Here is a 21567-nt window from a genome sequence, read left to right on the forward strand (position 1 = left end):
GGATCTGAGTCTATTTCTATTGGATATGTGTTCAGGTGTTGAACTGCTGAGTCATGGTGTCTGTACTTGTATGTTCAGCCGGAGTGGGTATAGCGAAACACTTTTCCAAAGTGGCTGCAACCAATGACATCCCCACAGAGTATGAATAATTGCACCCCATCCTCTACAACGCTTCTCACTTGAGTTTTAGTTATGAGGTGGGGTTGGTGATATCTCATTGTGGTTTTAATGATGCAATTCCATGATGACGCTGAGCACTTTTTAATATGCCTATTGGCTATTTTGATAGGTTCTTTTATGTTGTATTCATTTGAATACTTCCCCGTTCAAATAAAGGAAAAAGGTCGTCTCTCTTCTTAACAGACATTCTTAATGAACTCTAAGTACATGTCCTTTGTTAAAGGAATTCTGGTGATGTAATGATTAAAGCACTCAGCTGATAGCCAGTAGGTAGGTGGTTGAGACGCACCAGCTCAGTCTGCTGCTGCAAAGATGACAGCTGGCACCCAGCAGGGCCGCTTTGCTCTGCCCCACAGGTCACTCCGAGTTGGCACTGACGTAACAGGGTGTGTTTGGTCCTTTGAAAGGTGTATTTCAAGTATTTTCTCTACTCTGTGATTTGACTTCTCACGCTCTTCAATGTGTCTCTCAAAGAATGGAACCTCTTAATTCTGCTAAAGTTCAATTTCAAGAACCTTGGCTTAAGGGAAGTGCTTTTTATCTTTTTTGTCTTGCTCAAGAAAGGGTTGCCTGCCTCAAGATCATGAAGACATTCACCTACAACTTTTTCTAGGCGCTTCCTTGGAGCTCTTGGATTTTGTCTGCATTTCCCCCATGTATGGTGTGAGGTCGGAGTCAAGATTCATTTTTTGTCGTGTAGATATGCATCTGACCTATCAACATTGAGTGAGAGTCAGCTCAGTTTCAAGTCTAAAGGGTAAGGAAGGGTTATAGTCTTCCTGTGTGGGGACAGTCTCATTTGTTCTCTCTCTCTCACAGGTGCGCTTTGTACAAAATTGTATGAAATCTTGCTACAAAATAACAAAAACTAAACTAAACTAAAACTAAGTGGTTGCAGTTGAGGCTATGTGAACCAAAGACACAGCAGCACTGTCCCTGGGATTTCCATGGCTGTAAATCTTTACAGCAGCAGACCCCTACTTCTGTCTGCCACGGGTTCAACCTCGGACTTTCTACTTAGTCACTTGTTGCTCTCAAGTCCAGAGTGGATCATCAATGCACAAGGTAAGCACAGGTTTACTTGTGCTTACTTATAAACTTACAGTGAACAGTGTTACCTTTTTCTTTGGTGAGCTCAAAAGCAACTGAAAAACACACATTCCCTCCAGATTAGTTAGTAAGCACTCATCAACCCCTGCTTACCTTGCTACCTCTCTCTGTCCTATCAGGCACTGACCCGTTGATTCTGTCTGAAGAAGCTGTGGGTTAGGAGAAAGGCAAAGATGTGCTTTTGTCTAGAAATGGATCTTTGATGTTGATGCAACAAAATGTGAAGTTGTTCTCTCCAAATTAGTCAGTAAGCTCAAGTCATCCATGCTTACTCTGTTGGGTAATTGCCCCTGGCTTTAACCACTGTGCCACTAGGCTGGTTCCTGCTTGCTGCCACTGCCTGTCCATCCCACCCCCCAAAAAGGAAAACAAGCATTGTCATTGAGTTGATTTTGACTGTAGGAAAGAGGAGAATTGCCCTCTTGGCTTCCAAGGCCATAAATCTTTACCGGAGCGAAAGCCTCATCTTCTCCTGAGAAATGGCTGGTGAATTCCAACAGCGAAACTTGCGAGGAACAGCCAAGGTAACCACGACTTCTCCTTCCTGCTTCTGTAAACCCAAACCCACTGCTGTTGAGTTGAGACCCAGTCATAGCATTCTCTAACTTGTTCTCCTTGTTTAATATATTTTAAACCAATACATATTAAAACCAAACATTTACATTTTTCTGAGTGTTTTTTCAACATAGGGATGCAATCAAATTCATGGCATCGATCTTTTATTATATTAATTTTAATTTCAAATTTATTTTACTTGATTAGTTTTAATAATGATTGTAAACAGGTTTGCAGTGAAGACATTTTGTAATGCATGTCTATGCACCTCTCCAATTATTTTCCAATTGTTTTCAAATTGCTTGATCAATCCACCTTCTGACCTGGACACTGAAACCTGCCAACAGTGAGCATTTTAATTTTTATTTTCAGTTGGTGACAAGCGTGCCCCCATGCTGTTTTGGGTTCTTTAATTTTTCATAGTTATTGGGCATGTATTATAAAACGAGGGCCATTGAAAGCACTGCGCAGCTGACCTAGGAACACATAGAGAGATCAATAGATAATACGCATGAACAGAGTCAAGAGTAGATGAATCCAGGATGATGGCGGTGGTCCCTGAAATGAGTGAAGAAAATGGTGTTTGGATAACTAGCTATCCAAAAAGCTTCTTATTCACTCCAGAACCCAAATTTTCAGATAGATTAAAAGTGCAAAACATGCCAATAAAACTGCTAACATGAAAAAAATATATACAGAAGAAATGATCAATGACTTATTATCTTGTAATGGTAACTCGCCTCTCAAAAAAAAAGCATGATTTACCTTCCTGAAATACACACACACACACACACACACACACACACACACACACACACACACACGCAAACATTTAGTAACCAGGTAGATACCCAGAAGGGAAATCCCTGCTTGAGTAAATCTCCTTCAGCTCAAAAACATCAATAGATAGGGTCAGGAATCGAACTCAGGACTCACACTATGGAATCCGGGGCTGAGTCCACGCCCGCCCTCACAAGCCATGATAATTATGCAAAACCGCATTTTTCCCATATATGGTTCTTAGTAGCTGTTCTTCTGGTAGGATGACATGGGATAGGAAAAACACAGCTTGCGGGGCCCGTGCCAGCACCCCCGACCTTCCCAGCCCGCTCCCGCGGGCCTTGCTCCAGCCCAGGCAATGCACCAAACCCCGGCGGGCCCTCCGCGCCCTGAAGCTCCCCATCCGGATTGGACGCTCGCCGCGTCAATCCGCCTCCTCCCGAACCTGTTTCTGTTGGACCAGCCCTCTGGGCGGGGCTCCCGCCTAGGAAGCTCGGGGGAAGGTGGGAGCGGGCGGAGGTGGAGGCGGATGGAGAGGAGGCGGCCCCGCCCTCTGGCCCCCGGGGCCCCGCCCACCTCGCTTCCCATAGGCCGACCTGTGTGTCCATCAAGACCAGGAACAGGCGGCGGCGAGGACCCGAGCTGGGTGCGGTGCGGCGCGCAGATCCCCGCGGTTCCTGGCTAGGGCACGGAAGGCTGAGCGAAGCTGACCTGCTGCAGCTCCCGCCACGCGCGCTCGCCGCCCCCGCCGCCGCTCGAGCGCTCCAGAAAGCTCTCTCGGGAGACGCAGCTGCGCCTGATCCTCGGGGCAGATCCAGGTTCAGGTGAGCGAGCCCCCGGGTCCCGCCCAGCCCGGCGGAGAGCGGGCGGGGGCGGCGGGACGCGCGGCCGGCCGGGGCGAGCGCGCGGACCCGTGGTTCTCGGCCGCGGCCGGGCGGGGCTGCGCATCATCCCGGAGAGCACGGCACCCCGGCGCGGCCTCTGGGAGCGCAGGACGGCGGCGGCGTCGGGCGCCCGGGGCACCTTCCCGGGACGGCTCGGGGCGCGCGCCCTGCCCACGCCGCGTGAGTGCCCAAGTTGGCCAAACTTTTTAACCCCTTCCGGGCGGGGCCGGGCAGCGCGGGCTCCGGGCAGAGGCGCCTTTGAAAGTTCCCGGGCGTTTTGGACCCGGAGGTAACGGGCAGGCGGGGACCGTTTGGCAGCTGTCAGGGCGGCCTCCTGACTCAACCGGACACTCCTGCCCGCCGCAGACTGCGCTCCGCTCGGTTTCCGCCCTCGCTCCCCACTTCCTCATTCGCCCGCCGAGCCCGCAGCGGAGAGGTGGGGACGGTGGGGAAGGTGCACGCGGCCGGGGCCCCCGCCTGGAACCCCGGGCTCCCGCGCTGCCCGGGCACGGCCCGCCGCCGTCGGGGCCGCCCAGGCTTGCACCTGACCCCGCGCCTGCCCGCGGCCCCTGCTGTCCTCGGGCTAGGCCGGGGCAAGCGCATCTTCCTAGTGCGGCCCAAGCCGGGCGGGATTTCCAGCTCCCCTCCTTCCCGATGCGGGGTCTAGCCCATCCCGGCTGGGGCCACGCCTAGGGCCAGTCCGCGAGCCCTCCCCGCGCCTTTCCTTCCGGGGTGCCTGGCTGCTTCAGGCGGAGACCGTCACCTCCGGGACTTGCTCGCCGGCCTCCTGGAGGTTGGGGGCAGGGTGCGTGCCAGGGCTGCGCCTACGGCCCCACCCAGCGGTGTGGGGCGAAGGCTCTTGGGAAGTGGCAGGTCCAGAGAGGCCCAGCCACTTCTCGGCTCACTGCGCCCTGTTGTGGGTCTCACAGGATTTCAGGGGCTCTGTTGAAGGGGAAGCTAAGCCTTCCTCCATCTCCGGAGGACTCGGTGGCCGTTCCTGGCTCCACTGCCTGAGAGGGGGTGCCGATCCCCCGACCCGATGGTTTAGCCCCTTCCCAGCCAGGGGGAAGGCTGCTTTAAGATCTGTTTAGACAATCGTTCGATTAATATAAGTCAATTTACATACAAGGCTGTTCTGCGCCGCGGAGGGAGTGGTGGTGGGGTTACACAGATGTGTAATTGAGCAAATATTTAACAGACTTCTCTGTGCCAGGGACTCGACCAGGTGGTGGGGGTGCCAGGTTGAGTAAGACCCTGCCCCTGCCCTCAGGCGCTTGGGATAAATCTGTAGATGACTTTTGTATGAGGCAGAGATGACTGGGACCCCAGAAACACTACTGTGAGTCACGGGGCTCCGGCAGCCAGCCTACCAAGGCCCCCTTACAGGCTTGAAGGATAATAGTGGCAGGATGAGAGACACCCAAAGCTGGCCTGTGGTCCCAAGTTATCACGGATTCCAGGGCTGAGAGTGGCCCCTTCATTCTGGGCTGGGGGTAAAACCACCCGGGCCGACCACCTTCAGGAGCTTACTGCCGGGTTGGCCAACTGAGGCTGGCATGAGGGTGTTTGGAAAGTGAGGAGTCATTTAGTGGATAATTGGGAGGTAATTAAAGATGGCAAGATTGCTCTGTAATTTGAGAGCCACCATGCTCCAGGATGGCCAGGCCCAGTGACCCTGAAGCACAGCAAGCCCTGGCAGCAGCCGCGGGCAAATCCGGGCGCCTGAAAGAGCTGGACTGGGGGCGGTCTCCAGCCGTGGGAGCGGCCAGTGCTTAGAGTTTCATTATTTGGAGGTCTGCTTGTCGGAAGGGCCTGTGGGTCACTGGATGAAAGAGAGGCGCTCTGGTCTTGTTATCGGTTTTCCTTCTGTTCTTAAAACTTCTTAACTGGTGGGGTTGGAGATGGGACTACCTCTCTCTTGAAGGAGGAAGGCCGCCTGCTAATCATAGACTCCCATTTTGCCTGCTCTTGCTCCAGTAAAAAACACACACAACAAAACAAGGATCTGTTAGCTCTTCAACTGAAGAAAGAAAAACACTAAAAAAAAAAAAAGCACCATTGTTATGTAGCCTGGTAGGAAGGACATTGCTACAAGCCTCCTCCATGGCTACAGCTTTCTTCACTTCCTCTTCTCCTTAATCCGTCAATAAAGACAGTCTTACCAGCTTGACATCTTTACTTCAAAAGGAGAGGAGCCTTGACTGTTGTTTTCCTCTGAGCTGGGCCCTGCCCTTCTGGTGGTGGTGGTGGTGGTGGTGGTGGTGGGAGGAGGAAGAGGGGGGTGTTGCAGCTCAGAGAAACCAAAGCAAAGGGGGAGAAAAAGAAAGAGGGGGAAAAAAAACCCATGCCTGATAGCTTCCTCCAAGCATCACGTTCCAAAATATTTAGCAGAACAAAATCTGTGTGTCCTCTTAATTAAACAAACATCCTAATTTGCAGAGCATAAAACAGCATCTCTTGACTGCCTGGGGCAGGAAGTGTGTTTCCCCTTTGTGCAGCCCCAGAGAGCCACTGCCTGGCCGCCACCTTAACCCTTGGTGCTCCGAGTCCCTGGCCTCAAGCCCTCCAGTGACAGCCCAAGGACGCCACCCAGGGTTGCCCACTGGGGAAGTAGTGCTCCAGGTCGCTGGTAGAACTGGGAAGTAGAAGGAAGGAGGCGCTGGGCAGTCAGACCTGAGTTCAACTCCTGTCCAGCCACTTGTTAGCTATGGGCTTTAGGCAAGCCACATAGCTTACTGAGGCCCAGCGAAGAGCAAGGAGCCCACTGCCACGGCATCAATTCCATCTCCTGGCGATCCCATGCCTGTACAACTGCCCTCTGCTGGGTTCTCTGTGGCCGGGTTTTTCAAAAGTAGATCACCAGGCCTTTAAACTGGAACCATTTGGTTAGCTGCCAAGGGCATTCACAATTTGCACCATCCAGGAATTCGTGTCTGTAAAGGTCACCACCGTCCATGGTGGTGTGGTGGCTATGCCCGGGGCTGCTAACAGCAGGGTCAGCAGTTCAAACCCAGCCTCTGTGAGGAAGGGAGAAAGATGAGGCTCTTTGCCCGTAGAGATCACAGTCTCTGCAACCCACAGGGGCATTTCTGCTCTGCCCTGTAGGGTCACCATGAGTCAGAAGCAACTGACTGGCAGTGAGATATAGGTGTTATCAAGATAAATCAAATTTAATGATGGTTCCTGGGTTAACTAGGGTTTGTCAAGGAGGAAAATAAGGTTTGAGAGAAGAGTAACTGAAGATCTTCTTTTCAGGTTCTCAGCTCTGATGCACTTTCTACTTCTAAGGGATGTGTGTGTGTGTGTGTGTGTGTGTGTGTGCACGCACGCACACACACGCACACATTTCAGACTGCTTGCTCATCCTCAGGGCTCTGTCTGGTGCAGACCATGTGCATTTTAAAAACTGTTTATTATGGATTGGGAGTTAATACCCACATACTCGTATATCATAACATATTCCATTGTTCCATCACGTCAAGCAGTATTGTCCAATTAGCACCACAGTCAGTTCCCAAACATGTTTTTTCCTCCTGGACCCCTTGACCACCATGTGCAGTGTTTGTTCTCAAACCTGGTTCCTGTGATCCAGGCAGTGGCCAAGGGGATGGAGCATCCAGAGACCGGCCATCCAGGTTGGCTGCGGCCCAGGGAAGGTTTGATCTTAGCAGAAAGGGTCGTATCGCCCTGCAAAGATAAAGATTGTGCCCATCAGTGATGTGTGACAACGGTATGCCCTTGGGAAACTAAAAAACACACCAACAAAGAGCTAGCTTTTATTTCTCAGAGCTGCCCTTGTTTCTCAAGCGCTCTTGTCTCCGCTCGGTGAATGGCGCAGCTCTGGGTAGCAGGATAGCTGGCAAAGCATATTCCCTGTGATGGCATTCTAGGAATTTCTCACACGGGGAAACAGATGTGCACAAGGAAAGGTCCTTCCGAGGCTATTCGTTGTCACAGGAAGGGCAGGCAGCAGGCCGAGGTCTGTGGAGAAGAGGCTCAGGCGCAATCCTCACAGCCGTGTAAATATCCGCAGCTTCTCCGGACACACGGACGGGATGTGCGTGCCTCGGTATGTTGTGAGTGACAAAAACAATCACAGAGACTAGATGTGACAGATCAGGCCTAGCACTACTGGGGACCAAGCCCGGAGTTGGGATTGGAGCTGGGTCTCGGTGTAAGGCTAAGTTTGGGTTCATGATGGACCTACTCCCATTTGTGGGCATAACACGGAATATGGCCTCTGCTTCTGTGTCTGGACTGCTTCTGGAAAAGTTCTGAAGGGGCAGGACTGTGGGGGACAGAAAACAGGGCTGCAGCCGCTCCTGTAGAAAGATGAGGCTTTCTGATCCTTCAGGGAGTTCTAGTCTCTGAAACTGGGGGAGAGGGTAGGGGGTGGGAGGGGTGTGGGCTGGGGCAGTTCTACCCTGTCCTGTAGGGTCCTGAGGAGTCAGAACTGACTCACAGCAGGGCCTTCTCTCTGGTTAGGGCTGTCATTCCTCAAACATTTTAAAGCTTCTTTATCTATGTAGACTGGGGGCAGGCCCGCTAATCTCACAAGATCTCTGCACTACAATGCTTAGCTCTAGCTTTCAAATTTCTCTCCGCCCTTCCCTCCCTGGCTGCCTGTGGGATTGCCTGCACCAGAGGCAGGGTCTTAGAAAACAACCACCCAGCCTCTGGGCTCCTTGTGGTCCGAGGACTTTCCTTTTTTTCTGACTGCATCACTCGTGCTCCCCCGCCCCCCTTGGGTGCTTGGGAATATCAGGTGATTGCTTGGGCTCTGTGGTGGGAGACTAGGATGGAGGCCCTGCTAGCACGAGCAGGTAAGTACTTGGGTGGTTGGCATTTACCCAGAGGTGCTTTGGAAGAAAGGCCTGGTGACTTGCTGCCGAAAGGTCACAGCCATGACAGAGCTTTGGAACAGCTTTGTTAGGGTCGCTTGGAGTCGGGGTTGCCCACAAGTTGGAATTGACTCCACCAAAGGCAACTGTGGGTTTTTTGGGGATTTTTTTTAGCATTTTTATTTTAAACATGCTTTTGGTAGGAAGAACAGGAAGCTACCAGGCAGGTCTGGAAAGTTATTTGTGATACCCCTTTGCCAGACTTCTCTGAGTGCTCCTGGCTCCGTACCACACCCAAGTCCCTTCCTGGGCACTCAGAGGAGGGAGACCGGTCAGGGAGGCCGGCGGGGTCCTGAGCAGGTCCCATCCCTCGAGGCAGCCTAAGGGCCTCTGGGAGAAAGGTTGAGTCACAAGCGCCAACACAGAGTTTGAGTTTAGTGTGAGCCACCTCCACAGGAGGATGGCTGGAAGGTGGGGTGCCTGCTTGTGTCTTCCCCTCCATGCCCCACCCCCCCAGCTGGGCTGGGTGGAATGAGGGGAGGCCCCCTCCCCTTGAGTCTGATGCCAGTCTCTTTACGAAGTGTCTAAGGCTCTGTTGGAATTACTCAGGCCCCCATCCTGAGGATGAGTTTCTCAAGGCAGAAGTAATTCAGCGCCTAGAATGGGACACAGCACACGGACTTGTGGGCCCAGGGGAGGCCTCACTCAGCCTTTGGCTTCTCACGCTGTGCCTTCGGCAGCCTCTCCATTGCCAGCTCAACCACTCCAAGGACCCGAGAGCTGTGGCTGGAGGGAACCACCTGGTACCTTCCAGAAGTGGCCACTGAAGGGTGTGGTTTCCTGCCGCCACACGCTGGGCCGAGGCCTCTAGAAAGGTGGCTGTTGGAGCCCACAAGTCACTTCCTGGGTGCTGGCCGGCAGAGCAGAGGGTGCGCACCTGGGAGCTTGCTCTGAGGGAAGCTCCCATCTCACCCTCTGGGCCCCGTAGTATCTGTCTATCGCCTGTGCTTTAAAGTTTGAAAATCCACGAATTAAAAAAAAATTGTGGCAAATAAATGTCCGAGTCACAAACCTGTCATTTCGGCATTCTTCCTCTGTACAGTTCAGGGTTGTCCAGCCACCAGCTGTCCTTGTGCATAGGCGTGCACTTGTGTGCACGTTGGGTGTGGGGGTTTATGTCTCAGATCATGGATTTTGTAGTCAGTAATTTACACTACTTACCAGACCCCCAGTAGCTTGCCCTGTCCCTGCTCTGGTTCCGCTTCCCCTTCTTGCACTTCCGTCCCCCCCCCAAATCCCCCTCATTCTTCATAGAAGCTCTGTCCCCCTAAGCACTAGTCCCCTGTCCCCTGCCCACTAGTAGTGCTTGGTCCCTATGGATACTTTTGTGCCTGTCCACTCCAGACAAGGGGTCGATATACTAGTTGTCCTTTGTGAATGGTGGGCTTCGGCGAGCACTTTAACGTGTTGAGCGACTGATCCCTGGTCTCTTTCCCTTAGAAGATCTTTGTAGCCAAGGGGCCGTGCACAATGTGCAAGACAGATACCTGAGCCCTAGGCTTCCTCCTTTCTCCCCACTCCATGTCCATGTTGAATCCAGTGTCCCACGATGCCCCACTTAAAAAACCACTGCCATCACCAAAGCCCCTCTTGCCCAAGGAATTTGGGATTGGAGGAAGCCGGAGCAGGATGGGGTCTGAAGGATACTTTTTCACTTTTACTTTCCTCCAATTAGAGAAGGCGTGACTGGCTCACACCCTGCTATGAGTTGGTAGGCGTCTTGGCCCCTGGTTTCACTCACTTAGCTCCAGGCCTCTCTCTAACCATGTGGCCTAATTTAAAAGTGTTTGCCTTCACTCTTCTGCCTGGTTTAGCCAAGCACACATACTTAGCGCTTCCAATCTTTCCTCAAGGCCCTCTTCCTCTCCCGTAACCACCTTCTTTCGGAGGGGCGGGGAGAGCCTAAGGAAGCCCTGGAGGGAGGGAGGGAGTTCTGGATTCTTGAGCTTCTTCCAGGGGGGCAGGACCCCTTAAAGCGGAGGTTCCCACAGTTCAGAAATCAACGTTTCACCTGGGGCCATGTCAGGCATCAGGTTGGACAATCAGAAAGCTCCGCTGGCCCTCAGCTGCCCTTTGGCCAGGCCTGGTGTCTAGTAACTCTAAGCCAGACTCGTTACCCCAGGCGGTTGCTAGCTGGTGGCTCTCCTGACACAGAACCACTTTGGGATCTGGCCTGGACTGCTCTGGTAGGCCCGAGGCTGATTAAGAGTGCCTCTTCGAGCCTCAGTTTCTCCATCTGCAGCGTGGAGATCCTGCCTTTTCAGGAAAGCAGTCCAGCCTGCCTCCTCCTCCTCCTGCTCCTCACCCCCACCCCCTACCCCTGCACATTGCTATTAACTTCTCTGCCCCCAGGTGGTAGGAGACAGAGGTCGAGTCTTAAAGAGTCTGAGTTGGTCCAACAAGTCTGTACCTTGATGACAAGCTCAGGGACTAAGCTGCTGCGGAACCTTCCGGAAGCCGCCCCAGGCACCGAGGTGGGGGTTTCTGAGACCTCTTGCATCCTTCTAGCCACTCAGCCTTACCATGATCTGAGCTGGTTTAAGCTTTTTTTCTTGTTTCTTTTCTGCATTGCCTGTGTTCAAAGGCCACCATGTTTCCTGTGTTTTGCATGAAGTCATAGGCTGGGGAAGGCTGCTTCCTGTCTGATAAACATACAGAGCCAGGCATTTGGAACAGTTGGGTGGCTGGCCCTCGCCGGGCTGGAGCTGGGGGACCTGCAGGGCCCAGGCAGGGCATTTATATCACTGTCTCTCCCACCCCCAAACCCCTCAGCCCCCCTCAGTCCTTGTTGCACAAATGGGGCTCTGGTTGACTCTCGCTACTTCAGCATTGAAACCTAGGGAGGTGGGGCCCAGAATGCCAGGCAGCTTTTGAACATCCTTTTATGATTTCGCCAGCTTACCCCCCAAAAACCAGGCATGTGGGTCCTGGTGTGGCCCTGGCTGTGCTGAGAAAGGCAGGGGGAGGGCTAGTGGGTTCAAACCTTGGTTCTTGGGGTTAGCAGCCAAGTGCTTAACTGCTGTGTCACAGGGGCTCCTGGGTTTCAGGGAATGGTCCTAGCGTGCTTCACCGAGTCAACAGGGGAGACCCTACTTTCCCCGGCGCCTGCTGGGTGGCCTCTGGGGACAGCAGAGAGCCGTCCCTGCATGCCAGGACCCCCATCCCCACCCCATAGTAGCAGAGTCAGGCAGGCCCTGAGAGGCAAACCTTTGGCCTGGGTGACTGGGGACCTCTGGGCTTTGTGAGCCAGGCCCCATAGCACGAGCCCCAGCCCCCTGTTCTCCCAGGCTCCTGGTGGCTGGGTGGAGGGTTGGGAGGAGCCTCTGGTTGGAGGAGACCCGGTCTGGGGATCAGGAGGTCTGGCCTGAAGGCCCAGCTCTGCTGATGATGGTGATGGTAGCGACAGCAACGATACCGGGTGAGCCATTTCACCGAGACCCGTGCTGTGGCTGCTGCAGGCACCACCCCATTTAGTGCTTCCTGCATTCCCCAGGAGGGCAGAAGTGACCCCATTTTACAGGCAAGATTCCTGGGCAAGATTCAGACTCGGACACTGTCTTCTGAGGCCCTGTCCTCGTCCTCACCGCTGGTCCTGGTTTCCCTGGCAGTGAGGTGCCCGGCTGGCCCTGAGGCCTGCTTCCTACTTGTGGCCGAGAATTCATCCTGATGGCAGAATGGGGCTCCCCCACTTCACTGGGCTGCTGGCTCCTGAGAGTCAGGTTGCCGGTAGGGTAGTGTTGCCGTAGCTACTGACTATACCTTTAACCCCAAACCTATTTTTCACAAGGCGATTATGCCAGAGGCCGGTGGAGTGACTGGCCAGGCAGAAGCAGCATGCTCACCAAGCCTGCGTGCTGTAGGCAGTGATCTGGGGAGCCAGCTGGCCAGTCAGCCCCGGGGGTCCCTCCATGCTGACTGAAGGATATCCACCCACCTTAGCCATTCTGCCACTACCTGCAGAACAAACCCTGTGCCAGGTGCTGGCGATGTTGAGGTGAAGGGAACGGGCCCAGGTCTCTTGGAACCAATGTTGTCCGGAGACTTGGAGAATGAGGGAGCCCAGGACAGTCTGGGAAGGCTTCCTGGAGGTGGCAGCACCTGAGCTGATAGTACCTCCCCTGCCTTCCCCCCTCTGGCAGGGGCGGGGTACTGGCTGTCCCAGGAGCAGGACTGGGTCTTTGTTCCGTGGCTCAGCTTCCAGCAGGAGCTTTGTTCCGGTGATTCAGGGGAGCCCAGGCCTGTGAGTCACCCAGGGCTGGTAATGCATTTCCTCTGTTCTTTAGAAGTGCCCACTTACACCGTGGGAGCCCCTCCTGGCCTGCTGCCTTGTTCCCAGTGCAGACTCTCCCACTTCGCACCTGCAGGGCAAGATTCTCTTGAGCTTGCTGGATACCACCACTCTGCCCCCACCCGCCACACACATACCCAGTGGCCTCAGGGACTCTTCTATATGGTCAGCAAGTCTTCCCGAGTGAAGGGACTTGGGGTGAGATTATTCAGAGCCGAGAAAGAGGGACTTGGGGTGAGATTATTCAGAGCCGAGAAAGAGAGAGAGAGAGAGAGAGAGAGAGAGAGAGAGAGCCAGTACTGACTGGAGCCAGTTCCCCTTTTAGAGTGATGGTCCCCTTTAGGGACACAGGATGGGGGGGGGTGTTCATAAAGTCGGTGGAAAAGGGGAAAGAACAGATGACGGAATTTTCCCACAGGCTTTTTGAAGCACCCTTGCAAAACATGAAGAAATGGGTTGTTTATAGCAGCGACATTAAACATCAAAACTGGCAAGAGGCAAACTGTTTGCATTTTTCCTGGGTTTCCTGCCCGGAACCATGCGTGCTTCTCAAGAGTTGGAAGTAGCAGCCCCAGTTTGTCCATCAGTACCATTAAACAGCCATTTAAATTCCTGGGCTGTGGCCCCTGGGGGAGCCGGCCATCACACTCACAGTGGGCCCCTGCATCCAGAGACCGCCTAAGACTGTACCTCCTCATGGAAGCAGGGGGGTCACCTCTCTCTCCTCGGGCAGGTTTGAGCTTCCAGTTAGTAGTCGAGTGTGGGGCCTGACCATCGCACCATCAGTGTGTCCTCTCTGCCGAGAAGAACCGCTCTGTGCAGCTTCAGAAGGGTTCAAGGGCATCGTCTTGTGGGAATCCATCCCTCAGTTAAAAAGTATCTTAAGGCCTGTTTTAGGTTAGGGAGAAAGACCGGGCTTTCCACTCGCATAAGCAGTTCAAGTCTCTGAAACTCACAAATCATCCTACCCTGTCCTATAGGGTCCCGTTCCTGCAGGGTCCCATTCTTATAGGGTCCCAGGAGCCTGCATGGATTCCAGGGCCATTAGTGGGAGTCCTAGGTTAGAGAGTGAGTGAGATGTGAGTGGGTGAGATGCCTCGGGCCCTCAGGCCCAGCCCTCAAGGGGCCCTCTGCCCCACTCAGGCAGTGTGGCGTGTGATCTAAGTAAGGGCAGCCCACGGGCCCGGATGAGGCTGATGGGGAAACAGGTAGAACTGCTGGGTCATTGAGAGGCATCAAGCCTAGCCAGCTGGGCTCTTAGGAGGGAAATCCTGCACAGGCTGGTTCCTTCCCCCCACATCTTTGGAGCCCTCCTCTCTGCAGCTGCCAGCCCTGAGAAGGAAGGGACGAGAGACTCCAGTGTCAACAGGGAGGGGGCTTGGTCTCTGGACATCTCAGGGCCGGACCTGCCTCCCCCCCAGGCTGGGGAGTAATTGTTACAACTTGTTGCAAGTTTACTTCAGTTGCTCAGAGGCTGCTTCAGAGTCCTAGGGTGGCTTGGTGGGATGGAGGGGTTTGGGGGTGTGCTCTGTGGATCCATCAAGGGTTAGACTGGGATGCAGGGGGTGGCGTGACTCTTGTTGTTTTCATTCTACATCAATGGTTTCCTGTTTATCCCTCCCTGTAGTGGGGAGGGTCCTCATTGGGTTTCAGGTCCTGCTGACCTGGGCACTTCCCCTTTCCAGCCTGCAGGGCCTCTTGGGCTTGAGGTTTAGCTGGGAGAACTTCTAACATGGTCTGTCCCGCCCCCTGCCTGCCCCCCCCATTCAATACTCACTGCTCTCTAGTCTAGGCAGTCTTCATTCACAGCAGCCCTGCCGGACAGAGGACGCTTTATGGGAGCAGGCGGCCTAATCGTTCCCCTCGGGAGGGGCGGTGGGGCGTGGATTCAAACTGCGAACCTTGCCATTAGCAGTTCAACATGTAACCACTCTACCACCCGGGCTCCCTTCCGTGAAATAAGTGACAACGACAATGAAACAAAAAACCCAAACCTCGTTTCTTACCTATTGGCTTAAAATGAGTACTTGGAGCATACTTAACTCCGGGATCCCAGCACCCGTGGACTGTACACACCTCACGGGCACAGAGCAGAGGGCCTTGTGCCTTGTCTTGCTCATTTCCACACTCCTCTGTTTAGGAGCTCTGCTGGTACAGTGGCTGACACGCTTGCCTGCCTATCAGAAGGTCAGAGGTTCAAGCCCACTGGCCACTCCGAGGGAGAATGTGTCAGGCTAGTTCCCATAAAGAGGTGCTGTCTTGGAAACCCAGTGGAACAGGTTAACTCTGCCCTTTAGAGAGCCCTGGGGCACAGTGGTTACACATTGGACAACAGTTCAAAGCCACCAGCCCCTCCAAAGGAGAAATATAAGGTTTTTCTACCCCCATAAGGATTTATAGTCTCAGAAGCCCACTCTTTTGGGTCGCTATGAGTCGGGATAGTCTTTTTTTTGTTTTTTTACATTTTATTAGGGGCTCACACAACTCTTATCACAATCCATACATATACATACATCAATTGTATAAAGCACATCCATACATTCTTTACCCGAATCGTTTTCCAAGCATTTGCTCTCCACTTAAGCCCTTTGCATCAGGTCCTCTTTTTTCCCCCCTCCCTCCCCGCTCCCCCCTCCCTTATGAGCCCTTGATAATTTATAGATTGTTATTTTGTCATATCTTGCCCTATCCGGAGTCTCCCTTCCCCCCTTTCTCTGCCGTCCGTCTCCCAGGGAGGAGGTCACATGTGGATCCTTGTAATCAGTTCCCCCTTTCCAACCCACTCACCTTCTACTTTCCCAGTATCGCCCCTCACACCCCTGGTCCTGAAGTTATCATCCACCCTGGATTCCCTGTGCCTCCAGCTCCCATATGCACCAGTGTACAACCTCTGCCCTATCCAGTCTTGCAAGGTAGAATTCGGATCATGGTAGTTGGGGGGAGGAGGCATCCAGGATCTGGGGGAAAGCTGTGTTCTTCATCGGTACTACATCGCACCCTGACTGACCCATCTCCTCTCTTAAACCCCTCTTTGATGGGATCTCCAGTGACCGACAAATGGGCTTTGGGTCCCCACTCTGCACTTCCCCCTTCATTCACTATGGTATATATATATATATGTACCATATATATGATACATATATATATATGTATTTTTTTGCATGATGCCTTATACCTGGTCAAGTTGGGATAGTCTTGATGGGAGTGAGGAGTGAGTTTGAGTTCGGTACATACAGACTTGCTATCGGTCAGAATTCACTCTAAGGCAGTGGTTCTCAACCTGTGGGTCGAGACCCCTTTGGGGGTCAAATAACCTTTTCACAAGGGTCGCCCAATCATAACAGTAGCAAAATTACAGTTATGAAGGAGCAATGAAAATAATTTTATGATGGGGGGAGGTCACCACACATGAGGAACTGCATGAAAGGGTCGAGGCACTAGGAAGGTTGAGAACCACTGCTCTACGGTAATGCCCCTCCCCCCATCACCTTGTTTGGTGGCGATCACAGGCTAGCCATTAGCTTTAAGTGTATCCTTCTAAAAGGCGCACACTTAGTATTTGTTAATGTAGATGACAAAGTCATTATTTACCGTTGGAGGAGGTTCAGGAAGAGCCAGTTATGTAAAAAGTGGGAGGAGGAAGCGGGGTGCAGGGAAGGGAGGGGGCGACTGTCTCCACAGCTGCTCCATCGAAATCCTCTTTCCACTCTGCGTGTTCCTGAGATGGGTGTCCTGCCGGCCGTGTGCTGCTGAGATCATTCTGGGTGCTGGGCCCCACCGCTGAAGAACACTGACCGAGGTCCCTGCGGTGTGTGTGTGTGTGTGTGTGTGTGTGTGTGTGTGTGTGTGGTGGGGGTGGGGTGGGGTGGGGTGGGGAACAGGTAGCCACCAAACAGGCTTACTGTGGTCCACTTAAGAGGGTGGATAAGGTTGTGAGTCATTGACCCCTGTGGAAGACTCAAAGGACAGGATATTTCTGTACCATGAGCTCTCCTCGTGGCCACCCTGAGCCCCCAGCCCCCCAATAAGATGAGATCATGAGCCACAGTGCTCCTTGAGGAGATGAAGCATGACAGGGACCCCCACCCTGGCCCGTGGCCCCTGGAGCAACTTTTCCTACTCAGTTCCCACCCCTCTGCCCTTCCCCGGGGATGAGCGTGTCCCTGCCTGGAGGTTGGCTTGTTTTTGTCCTGGCCTAGTGTTCCTGGAGATGGCTCCCCCCATCCCCCCAGGAACCAGAGTGCTGCTTACCCACAAATAGGGAGTAGCAAGTACGGACAACTCTCTCAGGACTATAAACTTGAAGCCCCCATTGCCGGCCAAGGGGCTGGATGGCGGCCAGTCACAGCTTGCCTTGCTAAGTGCTTCCGCTGGTCAACACTCCCACGGTGCCCTGGTCGCCCCGTGCTGGGCTGCCGCCACGGAACCTGGTACCCAGGCCTTGCCTGTGGCGGGTGCTGTGACAATGGGTGCATGGGTTTGTAGCAGAGACCGTCGGGTGGTCTTAGGTTGGAGGTTTCTTTCTTTGGGGTTTAAGGGTTCACTACTAGCATTTACATCATGGGTGGTGTGTATAACCCTAGCATTTACACTGACCATGCAGGAGACCCAGGTCCGGTCCCATCTCCTGCAAGCACAGCTTCTCCACTGAGACACTAGGAAGAAAGTTCTGGTGATCTGTTTCCAACAAAATGGAAAAGCCCATGGGTCACAAGAGCCTGAGCCCATTGTGCATTGGGGGTGGGTGGTCCACGTGAGTTGGGGACTGGCTTGGTGGCATGTAACAACAGCTTACATAACAGCCAGGAGCTCTGGGCCGAGACCACTTCTGCCAACCCCAAACTCTTTGGCTGTGGACAAGTCACCCCAGGTTTCTGTGCCTTGGTTCCCCATCTGTGGCATGAGAAGCCGTCGTGGAAGATGTCGGTGTTCAATCAAGTTCAGCTCGATTAGTTTTGTACAATTGTCCAAGCTAGTGAATTCCCTTTTATTTTTAATCCATTAAAAAAAATCTACTTTGGTCTATTTTCCCCCATCGCTATGTCAAGTTGGAAGGAGCCACGTTCAGGCACTTGCTGTTAAAGCTTTACTGTTTTCTGTGTCCCCGTTTCGTAGCTGGGGAGACTGAGGCACGCAGAACCCATGTGTGCCGTGGCCCCAAGTTGCAGTGGGATGCTCTCGGCCGTCTCCCAGCTCGGTGGTTTCCAGACACCTCTCTCCCGCCTCCCTTCCCCCGCCAAACCACCTTGTGGGTCAGGTGGCCACCAAAGGCTTCTGTGGACATAGCCTTAAAGCTGTGGTTTTTTTTTTATCTTTTTGCCAGATATAAAATACACCCCTTTTGTCCCCCTGGAAGTTAAGATCCCGAGTCCCCACCCTGGGCTGAAGGCTGATTTTCAAGTCCACAACACGTCATCTGGATCCCCCAGGTAATCATTACCTGAGTCCTTTGCAAAGTGACCTGTGGCCACGCACTTAGATAACAGCAAATCAATGCCTAGCCGGGCCTGTCCCATGGAGACAGTGCTGCGGGGAGCAGGATGGGCAGGCGGGCACGGGCAGTCTGAGGTCTGCTCAGCCTGCTTTCTCACCCTTCCCAGGGCAGCCCACCAGTGTGCCGCTCTCAGCTGCCTTCTGCCCAGGCCGGGCCTGCTGCCCACCAACTGTTTCCTGCATTTGCCAGAGTGAGGAGGCGGCGGGGGTGCCGTGCCAAGTGCTCAGAAGAATGCCTGGCGACGGGGAATCTGTGCCCCTCCCAGCCTGGGCATTGGCCCTGGGCCATGCTCTACCCCACCCCAGCACTACCTGGGCCACCTGCCGCCTGGGGCCTCTGTGAGGGAGAGAGAGAGTTGGTGGCCATGCTGCTGAGACTGGGAGCGGGTACTGAACTTTGCCCTGTGTGGTATTGGGTTCCCTAAGCTTTGTGGTGCCATGCCCTCAGGAGGACAGGCCTGTGACAGGGGACAGTCCCCTGCTCTCATTGTCCTTATGGAAGTGCCCCCACCCCTTCCTTACTTCTGGCTCTCAGACAAGAATCTGAGGAATGTGATACTCCACAGGGGGTGCATTAGCTGCCTGGGGGCTGCAGCGAGTGGGGGTGGGGGCAGGAATCAAAGCGTCCGCAGCCTCTGTGCCCCTGGACCTTGGGTCTTCCAAATCGGTGGTGGCTAGCAGTCACTGACTTCTTACATTCTTGGCTGTTCAGCTTGAAGCCCAGATAGGGGGTGGGAGGACAGGATGACAATGATAAGACACGCCTCCCCCTCTTCCTTCCATGGGTGGGTGGGTGCCTGCAGCAGGGGTGCAGCCTTATAGACTGTGAGTTAGGCGGGAAGACTGGAGGGGGCACAGACTCCAGTAGCTGCCACCAAGTCTGCGCTTGAGCAAGACGCTCACACACTGAGTGTCTCTTGACTGGTCTGCAGTAGAGAAGAGCCACAGAACACAGCACTCAGAACTATTGGTGCTTCTTGCAGTCCTGTCCATGGGCTTTGGGATGTCCATCTTACAGATGAAGGGAACGGCGGGGGTGGGGGGGGGCGGCGGTGCTCGGGACAGTAAGTGACTTGCCCAGATTCCCACAGACAGCCAGCGGACCGTTCAGGGCTGCCTGGCATCCACGGGTCACGACACCCTCTCCCTAGTGTCCTTTGTGTTTGCACGTGTGTATGCTGCTCAGTCCGGGCTGGGTGACGTGGCCCCTGAACCTGGCACCTCCTCAGGGCCCTGACGGCCACACTTCCCCCTCTCTCACCTGCAATGCACGGCCTTGGGGAAGCAGCCCGAGACTCGGCCTTGGCAGGAGGTAAATGAAGCAGAGACCAAGTTTCTGTTTGAGGGACGGGGTGAGGTCATTCCCACTGGCCAGGCTCCCTGCTCAAGGCCAGCATTCCAGACCAGCACCAACTCCAGGGACGGCAGGCCATTTGTCCTCACGCTAGGGAAGAAGCCTGCTTGGTCTGCGCTTCAGGGCATGTGTTTGGCTAAATTTTTCCCGGGGAGGCTAGAGGCTCTGCTTGTCTGCCTCAATATCTCTGGGAAGCTGGCCTCTGCCCAGATGGAGTGGACTGTTGCCCCTCACCATAGTCTCTGATGTAAGATTTTTGTGCCCCTGGAGGCCAGGGCTATCAAGGCAGCCCAGAGGAAATGGTCCCTCCCCCAACTCTCCCCTTGCCATGCAGACTCAAAAAGGGACGGAGTCTCTCTCCACCCGTTTCCATAACACCAACCCAACCCAAACCAACTGCTGACCAGTAGATTTCAACTCACAGCTACCCTGGAGAACAGGCCAGAACTGCATGTGTGTGTGTGTGCCCCCGAGACTGTAACTCTTTACGGGAGCAGAACGCCTCATCTTTCACCCTCGGAGCAGCTGGTGGTTTCAAACTGCTGGCCTTGTGGTTAGCAGCCCAGCTTGTGACCACTGTGCCACCAGAGCCCCCTAAACCTCTCCCATAGTTCCTGCCGAGACCCAGGAGTGTGATGACAGACTAAAGAGAACCCTTCAGCTTCCCGGACCTGGTGACTTGCTAGAGAAATGTGCAGGCAGGGGTCTCCCGGAGCTCCCGGAAGGCCGCGCACCTGAAGACACCGGGCCTCCACGAGCACGAGCGTGGAGTGTGCAGAGTTCACCAGGACATGGCTACTGTGGAGTCAGTACCCCCCACCACCCATGGTCAGAGTAGAACTGCACTCCGTGGGGTTTCAGTGGCTGTTTTTCCCCACTCTTCTCAGAAGATCTATGGGGCCTTCTCTCCAGACCTCTCTGGGTAGACTTGAACCTCTGGCGCTTTGCGTAGCAGCCCAGCTTGCTAAGTGTTTGCTCCATTGGGGACTGACACCAAAGGGTTGGGCAGTCTCCCTCAGATTCCCAGGGGGGGTCTTTGATCTGGAGCAGTGGGCCGTACCTCCCTGGGGGTGCAGGACCCATCTAGGTGGGCTGCAAAAGTGGAGACCGACACTTGATCGTGGATGGTGGACTCAATGGCAAGAGTTTTTCATTGCCTTGGGGAGGGCATATTTTCTAGAAAGGGGGCCAATAAGTTTGGGGACTTCTGGGTTAGAGAAGGGAAACTGGAAAGGAGTGTGGTGTGAAGAGTGGGATGACATGATGGTGGAATTTTTCCGTGGACTTTTTGAAGCCCCCTCGTGTGTGTGTGTGTGTGTGTGCGTGTGTGTGTGTGTGTGTGTGTGTGTGTGTATGTGAGAGAGAGAGAGAGAGAGAGAGAGAGAGAGAGAGAGAGCGCCAGAGAGCGCAGATAGGCAACCTGGACTCTGATTGGTAGGAGGGTCTGTTCACTGTCAGGTTAGGTTCTCCACCAGGAATAGAAATGTACCGAGCACCTTCTCCACCCGGAGGGGACCCTCTCCTCATAAACCTTCACGATCCCATCCCTCCCAGGCATCTTCAGCGTGGCACTGGGTGGAGAGTGACTGGCGCTGTTTCTACCGGGGCTGCACATGGTTGGCTGTAACTTTGGACGCTGAGGAGACTGGCCCTGCTTCCTGTCCACCTGGACTGCTGGCCCCACAGGACGGTGCATGCTGGGAGTGCCATGTCACCTCTCAGAACCTCTGGCTCCTCTTTGGCACATATGGTGGCACAGACAGTACAGTGCTGAGCTCTGAACTGTGTGGCGCCCGTTCTGAACCCACACAGAGCCACGGTGGACTAAGGCGGAGTCATCTCCGCCACAGGCGGCCATGGAAAACCCTATGGGGCAGGCACAGTTATATTCTAACACACGGAGGGGGGAGTGTTCCATGAGTCAGATCAGCTCAGTGGCTTCTGGTTTTTATTGTGTCGTTGTGGGTTTGGGTGGGGGTGGGCACTAGAGCGCCTGCCTCAGTTTGTTCAGGGTGGTCAGGA

The 21567-nt window shown here is 54.1% G+C and overlaps 1 protein-coding gene across 2 annotated transcripts in view; it reads left to right on the top strand.

Moving 5' to 3' along the window:
• The first annotated feature begins 3271 nt into the window (after positions 1 to 3271).
• MYH9 (myosin heavy chain 9) overlaps positions 3272 to 21567 on the top strand; it is an 89138-nt gene continuing 70842 nt past the window's right edge. The window contains exons 1-2 of one of the 2 annotated variants that reach the window (XM_075550993.1): positions 3272 to 3449; positions 18022 to 18127. The gene's annotated coding sequence lies outside the window, so the exon portion shown is untranslated. The remainder of the gene's footprint in view (positions 3450 to 18021; positions 18128 to 21567) is intronic. The other variant, XM_075550992.1, reaches the window with a different exon arrangement.

The sequence above is a fragment of the Tenrec ecaudatus genome, chromosome 6 (genome assembly GCF_050624435.1).
Source record: "Tenrec ecaudatus isolate mTenEca1 chromosome 6, mTenEca1.hap1, whole genome shotgun sequence".
NCBI classification, from domain to species: domain Eukaryota; kingdom Metazoa; phylum Chordata; class Mammalia; order Afrosoricida; family Tenrecidae; genus Tenrec; species Tenrec ecaudatus.